The following is a 12,148-nucleotide window of genomic DNA, read 5'->3' as shown; positions in this document are numbered from 1 at the left end:
GCACCATCAGAACCTACATCAGCAAAACCTGAACATCCCAACATAAAAGAAGCAGAAGAAAATGACCTTAAAAATTACTTTAAGAAGATGATAGAGGCCTTTAAATAGGAAATGAAAAATTCCCTTAAAGAAATTGAGAAAAATACAAATAAAAAAATTTTGAAGAGATCAATAAACCCCTTATAGAAAGCCAAGAAAACCAAGATAAAGCAATTAAACAGGTCCAAGAAACAGTTCAAGACCTGAAAATTGAAATAGAAACAGTGAAGAAGACACAAACCAAGGGAATGCTGGAAATAGAAAATCTATGCAAACTAACAAGAGCTACAGATACAAGCAGAAGCAACAGAATATGAGAGATGGAAGAGAGAATCTCTGGCATGGAGGATACAAAAGAGGAAACAGATTCATCAATCCAAGAAAATACAAAAGCCAAAAAAGTCATCTTATAAAATATCCAGGAAATCTAGGACATTATGAAAAAGCCAAAACTAAGAATAATAGGGATAGAAGAAGGAGAAGAATACCAACTCAAAGGCACAGAAAATATATTCAACAAAATCATAGAAGAAAACTTTCCCAACCTAAAGAAGGAAATGCCTATAAAGATATAAGAAAGTTACAGAGCACCAAATAGACTGGACACAAAAAAAGAAGTCCCCTCACCTCATAATAATTAAAAACACTAAACATACAGAATAAAGAAAAAATATTGAGAGTTGCAAAGAAAAAGGCCAATAAACATATAAAGGTAGACCCATCAGAATAACACCTGACATCCCAATGGAGACTTTGAAAGCCAGAAGGTCCTGGACAAATATTATGCCGACACTAAGAGACCATGGATGCCAGGCCAGACTATTACACCCAAGAAAACTCTCAATCACCACAAACAGAGTAAACAAAATATTCCATGATAAAACCAGATTTAAACAAAACCTATTCACAAATCAAATCCTACAGAAAGCACTAGAAGGAAAAATCCAAACCAAAGAAGTTAGATGCACCCATGAAAACATTCCATACTAATAAAATTCCAAAGAAGGGAAACACAACACTACAAACAAAAAATAACAGGAACTGAGAATCACTGGTCGTTAATATCCCTTAATATTAATGGACTCAATTGCCTATATAATGACACAGGCTAACAGAATGGATATGAAAACAAAATCCATCCTTCTGATGAATACAAGAAACACACCTCAACTTCAAAGACAGATACTACCTCAGAGTAAAGGGCTAGAAAAAAGACTTTCCAGTCAAATGGACTTAAGAAACAAGCTGGTATAGCTATACTAATATCTAATAAATTAGACTTCAAACTAAAACTAATCAAAAGAGATTGAGAAGGACATTATGTATTCATCACACGAAAAAGATCCATCAAGATGAAGTCTCAATTCTGAACATTTATTCCCAAAATACAAGGGCACCCACATTTGTAAAAGAAACATTACAAAAGTTTAAATTGGACATTAAACCCCACACACTAATAGTGGGAAACTTCAACTCCCTACTCTTACCAGTGGACAGGTCTGCCTAACAGAAACTTAACAGAGAAATAAGGGAACTAGTAGACATTATGATTCAAATGGACTTAATAGACATCTACAGAACATTTCACCCAAACAACCTTCTTCTCAGCACCCCATGGAACTTTCTCTAAAGTTGACCACATAATGGGTCACAAAGAAAATCTCAACAGATACCAAAACATTGGAATAACCTCCTGTATTTTATTGGACCACCACACCTTATAGTTAGAATTCAACAACAACACAAATTGCAGAAAGCCTACAAACTCATGGAAACTGAACAATGCTCAACTGAATCCCCACTGAGTCAAGGAAGAAATAAAGACAGAAATAAAAGATTTCCTAGAATTCAATGAAAATGAATGCACAACATACCCACACTTATAAGACACAATGAAAGCAGTGCTAAGAGGAAAGTTCATAGTGATAAATGCCTATACAAAGAAGTTGGAGAAATCTCACACTAACAACTTAACAGCATACCTGAAACTTCCAGAAGAAAAAGAAGTGAATTCACCTTGGACGAGTAGATGCCAGGAAATAACCAAACTGAGGGCTGAAATCAATAAAATAGAAACAAAGAGTACAGTACAAAGAATCAATGAAACAAACAGTTGGTTCTTTGAGAAAATCAACAAGATGAAAAACCCTTAACCAAACTAACTAAAAGACAGAGAGAGAGCATCCAAATTAATACAATCAGATATGAAAAGGGAGACACAACAAATGACAATGAGGAAATCCAGAGAATCATCAGGTCACATTTCAAAAACCTGTAGTCCACAAAATTGGAAAATCTAAAAGAAATGGACAGTTTTCTAGATAGGTCTCACATACCCAAATTAAATTAAGACAAGACAAGCAATTTAAATAGACATACAACTACTATAGAAATAGAAGCAGTCATTAAAATTCTCCCAACCAAAAAAAGCCCAGGGGCAGATGGTTTCAGTACAGAATTCTACCAGAATTCCAAAAACGAGCTGATACCAACACTCCTAAAATTGTTCCACACAATAGAAACAGAAGGAACATTGCCAAACTCTTTCTATGAGGCTACATTTACTCTGACACCAAAACCACACAAAGATGCAACAAAAAAAGAAAATTACAGACCAATCTCGCTGATGAATATTGATACAAAAGTACTCAATAAAATACCTCCAAACTGAATCCAAGAACATCAAAAAAAAAAAAAAAAATCATCCATCATGTGTTGTTGAGTTTTCTTGTGTTCCACCTGGTGTGTGCTCAGGACAAATCTCTCTCTTCCACCAGTATTGCAGCTGCTTGGACCAAAGTAAACACACAGAGACTTATATTATTTATAAACTGTATGGCCATGGCAAGCTTCTTGCTATCTAGTTCTTATATCTTAAATTAACCCATTTCTATTAATCTATAAGTTGCCACATGACTTGTAGCTTAATGGTACTTTTACATCTTGCTTCGTCTGTGTCTGACTGACACTCCTGACTCAGCCTTCCCATTCCCAGAATTCTCCTCTCTGCTTGTCGCACCTATACTATACTTCCTAACTGGCTACTGGCCAATTAGCATTTTATTTATCAACCAAATAAGAGCAATATATTCACAGCATACAGAACAATATCCACAGCAATCATAATCAAGTAGGCTTTATCCCATAGATGCAGGGATAGTTCAACATATGAAAATCTGTAAATGTAATCCATCATATAAGCACTGAAAGACAAAAAAATATGATCATCTCATTAGATGCTGAAAAAACAATTGACAAAATCCAACACTCCTTCATGATAAAGGTCCTGCAGAGATGAGAAATACAAGGAACATACATAAACATAATAAAGGCAATTTACAGCAAGTCAACAGCCAACATCAAATTAAATAGAGAGAAACTCAAAGTGATTCCTCTAAAATCAGAAACAAGACAAGGTACTCTCCCCATACTTATTCAATATAGTACTTGAAGTTCTAGCTAGAGCAATTAAGACAACAAAAGGAGATCAAAGGGATAAAAATTGGAAAGGAAGAAGTCAAACTTTCGCTATTTGTAGATGATATGATATTATACATAAGTGACTCCAAAAATTCTACCAGTCAACTCCTACAACTGATAAACACCTTCAGTTCTGTGTCAGGATACAAGATTAACTCCAAAAAATCAGTAGCCCTCCTATACACAAATGATAAATGGGCTGAGAAAAAAATCAGAGAAACATCACCCTTTACAAATAGCCACAAATAACAGAAAATACCTTGGGGTAACTCTTATCAAGCAAGTGAATGATTTGAATGACAAGAAATTTAAGTCCTTGAAGAAGATATTAGAAAATGGAATGATATCCTATACTCATGGATAGGTAGAAAAAACATAATAAAAATGACAATATTACCAAAGCAATGTACAGATTTGTTGAAATCCCCATAAAAATCCCAACACAATTCTTCACAAACCTTGAAAGAACAAAATTTAACTTCACATGGAAAGACAAAAAATCTAGGATATATAAAACAATTCTTTATAATAAAGCAACTTCTGGAGGCATTACCATCCCTGAGTTCAAGTTCTACTATAGAGCTATAGTAATAAAAACAACTTGGTATTGGCATAAAAACTGACATGTGAACCAATGGAATGGAATTGAAAACCCTTACATTAATCTGCACACCTATGAACACCTAATTTTTGGCAAAGAAGCCTAACTGTACAATGGAAATAAAGAAAGCATCTTCAACAAATGGTGCTAGCGTAACTGGATGTCAACATGTAGAAGATTACACATGGAGCCATATTTACCCCATGTACAAAACTCAAATCCAAGTGGATCAAAGATCTCAACATAAACCCAGTTACTCTGAACCTTATAGAGGAGAGAGTAGAAAGTAGACTAGAAAGCATTGGCACAGGAGACCACTTCCTAAAGATAACACCGGTAGCACAGAAACTGAGAGAAACAATTAATAAATGGGACCTCCAGAAAATGAGAAGCTTCTGTAAGGCAATGGACACAGCAAATAAGACAAATGACAGCCTACAGAATGGGAAAAGATCTTCACCACCCCACATCTGACAGAGGGCTGATCTCCAAAACATAGGACCTATCCTCAAATGAGGTTTTTGTTAATTCATTTTTTAAAGATTTTTTCTTTTATTAAAAACAGATATTTTTCCCTCACATAATATATCCTGATTATGATTTCTTCTTTTTTGACTCCTCCCTAGTTCCTCCCTAACTCCCTTTTCTTCCTAATCTAACTCTTTCTGTTCTCTCCTTAGAAAATGAATAGAAACTCTTGTTCCTATAAATCCCATGGAAACATTAGACTGGAAACCATTATAATTCACAGAGCGCCTGGGGCAGACCCATGCAAGCCCCATGCTAGCAGCCTCAGTCTCTGAGCTCATGTGAGCCTTGCTCACATTGCTTCAGAGGGCCTTGTGTTCTTAGTGTCCTTCATCCACTCTGGCTCTTACCCTCTTTCTGCCTCCTTTTAAGTGGAGTACTCTGAGCCCTGAGGTGAGCAATTAGATAGAAGTATCCCATTTAAGGCTGAGTGTTCCAAGGTCTCTCACTCCTCGCATATGTCTATCTGTAGCATGAATCATTAGAAGGTCTTACTAATAAAAACAAACCCGGGAGCCAGGTATTGGGGTAAATTCTGAACGATCAGAGAGACAGAACAGGCCACAGCTAACCTCACCTTGCCAATTCTTCAGCTGATCTCATTTCCTCAAGCTGGAAGCTTCTGTGTCCTCATCTGAATGGATCTCGGCTGAACTGCTGCTCAAAAGCCTAAAAGCTTAACCAGGCTCTAGTTCCTGGTCCTCATACCTTATATACCTTTCTGCTTCTTGTCATCACTTCCTGGGATTAAATGTATATGTCACAACGCCTAGCTATTTCCAGTGTGGCTTTGAACTCACAGAGATCCAGATGAATCTCTGCCTCTAGAATGTTAGGATTAAAGGTGTGTTTGCCACCATTTATGGCCTCTATGTCTATCTAGCAACTGTTCTGTTCTCCTACCCCAGATAAGTTTACTAAGATGAACAGTATATTGGGGGATACAAGATCACCACATTTATCTATGAGCCTGTTTTTTCCCCATCTGCTGCAAAAGATTGGGTTACATCTGTTAGGATCCTGCCCTCACTCCTGTACATGCGCAGCTGGTGGGGGGGAGGGTGGGTGGGTGGGGGAGTCTTGCGTCTTTTGTCATCACAGGGCATGGGTGACTACATACACATGTGGTGTGGTCACACAATCTATGCTTTAAAAGACAGATGCAGACCCCACACTCTCTCTGCTCTCTGCTCTTTGCTCCCTGCTATGCTCTGCTCCCCTCTTCCTCCACCCCACCATCTTTCTCTCTCACCAAGCCTGGTCCCCTCCCTCCCCCTCCCCCCTGCCTTTTCCTCCTCATAAAGCTCTGAATACTGATACTGGGTTCTGTCATGACCATGACATTTCCATGCCACAACCAGCACCACCACCAACACTGATTATCATCCTTACAACATCTAATTCAGTTGTTAGACAAAGGGCTCCCAGGGGAGTGGTTGTCAAGGCTACAGACTGCTCTCCCCAAGGTCATGTGAAGGCTCTATTCTGAAAATGATAACTATACAATTCTCTGATCATGAGAAAAATCGAGCTGGTACATACATAGATCTACGTTCTAGCATTTTTGGTAGAGGAAGGTACTCTGCATGCTGAGAAATGTAAATACCAAGCCAGCAATAAACTCTTTGGTTTACAATGGTGTCCTGCCTCCATTATACACTAGGGATATGGTGGCACAATGCTTGTGGGAGGAATCAATGAACAACAGATCTGACTTAAGGCCCAGTTCATGAGATGGAACCCATATCCATCACTGCTTGAGTATCAAGAACCAGAGTTTAGATAGCTCTGGAACCTAGGGTAAAACCAAGTACTACCATTATAAAACAAGAAAAAAAATAGCAATATGACTTCTAATGACATTCTGCTATACTCATAGTTCTATGTCTGGCTCACCTTAGATAGTCTTAATAGTTGGTATTTACTACTCTTTTGAATCACAGTCTTTCCTCCAAAATCTGGCCCAATAAATGTGACCAATAAGAAGTTATCACTGAAATTCTTATTCCTAAAGAAATCCTGACATTTGGCTGGAGAGGTGACTGAGCTATTGAGAGATGGCACTGCTCTCCCAGAGATTTATTCTCAAAACCCATATCCTCATGGTTATACCTGCCTAAAACTTTAACTCCTGGAGGATTCAATACCTCTGGCCTCCTCACAAGCACACATGTACACATAAACTACACACTATGCATAATAGCATAATTTAAAAAATAAAATTAAATTTAAAAAGAGATGCACATATTAATTTTATATGGACAATTATTTAAACGGTATCTGTGAAAATATTTATTCTAACTTTCATACTTATAAATAAAGAAAGTTTTTCTGTTTTTATTGATATGAAGTGAATTGTATTATAGCCCCTGATCCGTTGGAAGTGTCTCATAGATGCTCAAATGTAAGAAAAATTCAATTACCACATTTACATTTCCTTTTGCATTGATAGCTAGCATACCAACAGATAAGTTAATTCCTTTTAATGATGTAAATGTTTTTGGTCAGTCAAGCACAGAATATCCTTGTAGGTGTCACTGCTGTTTAGTTAAGGCTCTAAGAGTCAAACCCAAGGTCCTGTCTCATTTATCTCTTATATCTTACATACTTCCAGACCTTTCTTCCTTGTAAAACAAACTATAAATATTTCACTTACACACTGTTATTTTATTTTACACTTGAAATGTTCTTTGTAGGTTCAAATTTACTGAGGAATTTATGTCATGTTAAACTGTACAGATATCTAGGAAACAGAACATTCCTACTAAAATTATGTTTCTTCTATGAAAAAAGAAATTGGTAGAATTGAAACCTGGAAAATGATAAGATGCACCACCAGGTGAATATAAAACTATAACAAATGTATACAAACATAATAGGCATCCAATACAGAGAAAACAAGTGTACTAAATACAAGGACTTTAGAAAGCTTCCAAGTAATCAAAATGAAGTTTCAATTAGGTTCTTTTCCCATTTCAGCATGTTTTCACATACACTAGTTCATAAAGCATCATTGCAATTTTATGAGATAAGAAACATATTAATCTACATACAACTTAAATAACAAAATTAAGCCTAATAAAATGTTAAATAGATATCATTAGAAAACAGTTAATTTTTTTGTAGGGGAAAGATTTTGAGACAGGGTTTCTCTCTGTAACAGTCCTGGCCATTCTAGAACTCACTTTGTAGATCAGGATGGCCTCAAACTCAGAGAGATCCACCTGTGTCTGGCTTCTAAGTGCTGGGAATAGATGTACACCATCAACAACTGGTTAACTTTTGGAAATATATGTGACTTTATTGCTTAGCAAAAGTCATAATGGTTAATATTATTATGAAGAAAAGGGATTTGGGAAACGTATTTTAATAATTAAGGTTTTCACTGGGCAGCAGTGGCATATACCTTTAATCCCAGCACTTGGGAGGCAGAGCCAGATGAATCTCTGTGAGTTCGAGGCCAGCCTGGTCTACAGAGCAAGACAGGCACCAAAACTACATGTAGAAACCCTGTTTCATAAATCATCATCATCATCATCATCATCATCATCATCAAGGTTTTCCACTAATTTGTAAATGATCTTTATTTCCCATTAATTTTAAAATATGAATTGTGGGTTATAGACATTGTTTTCACTATATCATTCCTTCACTCATACTCACTTCTTACCTAATGCACTCAATTTAAGCAATGTGCTGTGGCTATCTCTCTGTATGCTGTGAATGTGTTACTCTGGCTAATGAATAAAATGCTGATTGGCCAGTAGCCAGGCAGGAAGTATAGGCAGGACAAAGAGAGAGGAGAATGCTGGGAACAGGAAGGCTGAGTGACGAGTCGCCAGCCAGACATACAGGAAGCAAGATGTAAAAGTACCGGTAAGCCACAAGCCATGTGGCAATGTATAGATTGTTAGAAATGGGTTAATTTAAGATATAAGAACTAGTTAGCAGGAAGCTCCCACGGCCATACAGTTTATAAGTAATATAAGTCTCTGTGTTTACTTGGGTTTGAGCAGCTGCAGAAGCAGGGTGGACACAGGAAAACTCCAGGGACAGCAATAACTGTGCTGCTTAGTAGGAGGAGTCTTGATTTTTCTCAGACCATGAAGCTACTTAAGCTGACAAAGAAAGAGGCCCATTGTATGCTTGAAAATTGACTTTAGCCATCCCTCTGCATCCCCAGGCACTCTCTGTAGCACCCACAGTTACCAAGCTGTAGGTGTGCTGTTCCATCTATACAATGTGGAAGTATCTACAAATATCCTAGCCACAAGTCATTGCACACTTTAAATCAACTTCAGGTTATATAAAATATCCAACTTAATGTCAATGTCAAGTAAAAAGAAATGAGTTGTGTTTTATAAGACATGGTTAATTATATAAAAACAAAATAAATCATGTTCTATCTGAATGTTAAAAACAGTGTTTCAAATATTTACGTTTATTAAAATAGTTTTATATTGAAAATTATCCTATGTTCTTATGTAGATCAGGGAAATAGTAGAGAGTCAATTCTATGTTATCTTATTTCAGTAGGAAGGCTTCTCTTTGTTTGTGTCTTTCAAATTGTTACCTCTGCTGATGACAGATCTGCACAAATCACGGAAGTTGAAACTGCAGTGAGGATAAAACCTTGACAGTCCCCCAGTGAGAAATCACATCATCAGGCTCCTAATGATGCTAATGTAAACTGCCAAGAGCTGTCACTCTAAAAGTCATGGCAGGCCCAAAGCAGAAAGCAAGGAGTAATGCCGTGTTATGAAAGCAAACAGGGGAAAACAAATACATTATGTATATGAACACATGAAAATGAACAGTTGTAGTTTCAAAGGCAGTTGGCTTTATTCCTTGCTCTCAGGCAGGCTTCTCTGTACACTTTGAGTATAATAGAGACAGGACCTCTATGTCCTTGGCAGATCCAATCTACCTTAGGCTGACTACTCAGTAAAACCTAAAATGAGCAATGTCTGTGTTTAATAAAAGAAACATCATCACACTCAAATCTGAAGTGGCAGTTCCTGGGGCAACAGGATTGACATCCTCGGAAGTATGGGAGTCTGAAATACTTGACAACAGTTCCCTTGATCAGTGCCACTCATTATTGTATTTAAGAGAACTGACAAAGTCACTGGCCTTTTCCATGGTGAGTCCTCACATTCCTCCTTTTGTTGGTAAAAGCAACTCAACACTTCATTTAGAGTATTTCTTTTTAAGTACTTGGGAGAAGAAAATACTTAAATTTGAAAGAAGTACTATGTAAATTACATCTTAAAAGCATATGAATATGTCTTTCATATGTGTATTTGTATGGGTCTAATTCTTACCCAACATATTATTGGAAGAACCTAAATTTTGCTTTTATTCCTGCTACATATTAGTGAAACCAGGATAGAAAGGTTGTTTGGTTACTCAGGGTTATGAGGGAGCATGCCAAAACCTTGCGTTTGAACATAGGAGACAGTCTTTGATCATCTGCCAAGTCACTGAAGCCACTCAGTGACCAAAAACAGTATATTTTTAGTATTATTACCAAAGATTAGTGCAACAGAAAATCTGGGTCAAGTGATTTTGTTTACTTTGGAAACCAGTAACAATGACAGTAAAAAGTAAATACACTTTACTTTTAAAATAAGTACTCAATTAACATTATCACAAGTCAAATTTCCATATTGCTAATAGGTAAAAGCTAAGGTTTATAGAGGTGAAGGCTTTCATGGATTGATTTGTTAGTGGAACAAAACATTGATCAAAAGAAATCACTGAAAATATAAATAGATTTGTTATTCTTGATATAATCTTAACCTTCTTTCCTGAAGTTTATGGATTTTGTAGAAAGAATAGTTGTACATTCAGAATCATACAGCTCAATATATACTACCAGGAATTAAAAGCTTCTGTTATAGCATTCGGGACTATATTTACACAAGTGACTTTGGAACAATGAAAAGTTCCTGGGAGATCTCCCCTGACACCTTGAGAGAAGACAGCAACACATAGCATGTGGACATTTGCCTATCCTACTTTATTTTCTGCGTTTTTATTTCTGTGAGGCTTTAGAAACATGATCCAGCTTAATTTTCAGGCATATTTTAATGACTGGAACAGCAGAGAACCAGGAGCAATATTTGAGTATGATAACAAATAGTAAAAAAACTACAAGGAGTTTTCCTTGATATTACTGCCATAAAAAGATAGGAAATGTTTAAAAGAAAAACCATAAATTTACAGAGTATTATATTAATGCATCAATGATATTGCTTTGTTCCAGAGTGTAAAAACTTTATTCATAAATCTATTGCCATTTTTGCACATTTTAATGGCAAACTCTGTCAATGTGATCAGATCAACTTTAAACCATAATCTGTACTTTCAGTTGTCCATAGTTGATTTTATATTCTAAATGATATTTCCTCGAGTTCCATTTACAAATAATATTTAGTACGAGAGTGAAGGGGTGCATTATAGGATTACAGTAATGCATCTTGACATTTTACTTCAGTTAATATTAGTAAAGTAAAGAGTTGTGATATACAATTTTCATAAAATCATTAGGGGCTGACAGTGAGGCCTCACACTATAGAGAAATGTAGTGAAATAGAAAGCTGGTGAATCAAAAATTCAGTTTTATTAAAAGGTGTTATTGTAAGATACCTTCACTTATTACAGAATGATAATGGAAACCAAAAAAGAAAAAAATATGGTCATTATATTCTAAATTACTAATGGTTTCCAAAGTTATTTTTGTTATACTTATAACTAGATTTTTATGTATACATGTAGAATTTGGAAGTTTTGCTCATGATTCACAATTTTATCTTGTTATCACTCATGAGCATAATATATTTTCAAAATTAGCAGAATTTTCAGAATTTCCCAAGTGTTATTTTGAGTATAAGGCACAAAGTATATAGAAACAACTCAAGATATGTCACAAAAGAATTATTCCAGTTAAAACATAAGGTCTTAATTTTGCTCAACTTAAAGTTCTAGTTCATGAAAAACTATAGTTTTAACAATGACCTCAAACTTTCCTTTCTCAAATCTTTCTGATGTGACAAAGAGGCAAATAAATTGTCCTTCATTGTAGATGGGAGTCCTGAGAGCTGATTCATGCCACACTGGTAGGGATGTCTATTTTGTCCTGTAAACGTAAAGCACACTGAATGTGAGGCTGTGGTGAGAAACACCCATGTTAATGAATTGGAGTTGGTTAGGGGTAGAAAGTTTAAAAAGTACCGTTTGTATGTGACTGCTTCTGTTATTTTATTTTTCATGAGTCTGTATCCCTAGAGATTCACCAAAGGCCTTGAAGAGTTTGCCTTTTCACTGCTAAAGCTTGTCTTCCACATGAGAGAGGAGACCCTAGCAGCTGGTTAATCAAGTCAGTGCTTTGATCATCAGAGGATATTGTAGGGTGGTTGCTGTAAGTTTCTCTCTTCAGTCGCTATGGTAAAGTAACCTGATAAAAGCAACTTGGGTGGGAAAAGAAACATTTATTTT

Source organism: Peromyscus leucopus, chromosome 15 (assembly GCF_004664715.2).
Source record: "Peromyscus leucopus breed LL Stock chromosome 15, UCI_PerLeu_2.1, whole genome shotgun sequence".
In the NCBI taxonomy this organism is placed as follows: Eukaryota; Metazoa; Chordata; class Mammalia; order Rodentia; family Cricetidae; genus Peromyscus; species Peromyscus leucopus.
The sequence above is the reverse complement of the archived record's forward strand: the minus strand, read 5'-3'. Positions refer to the sequence as shown.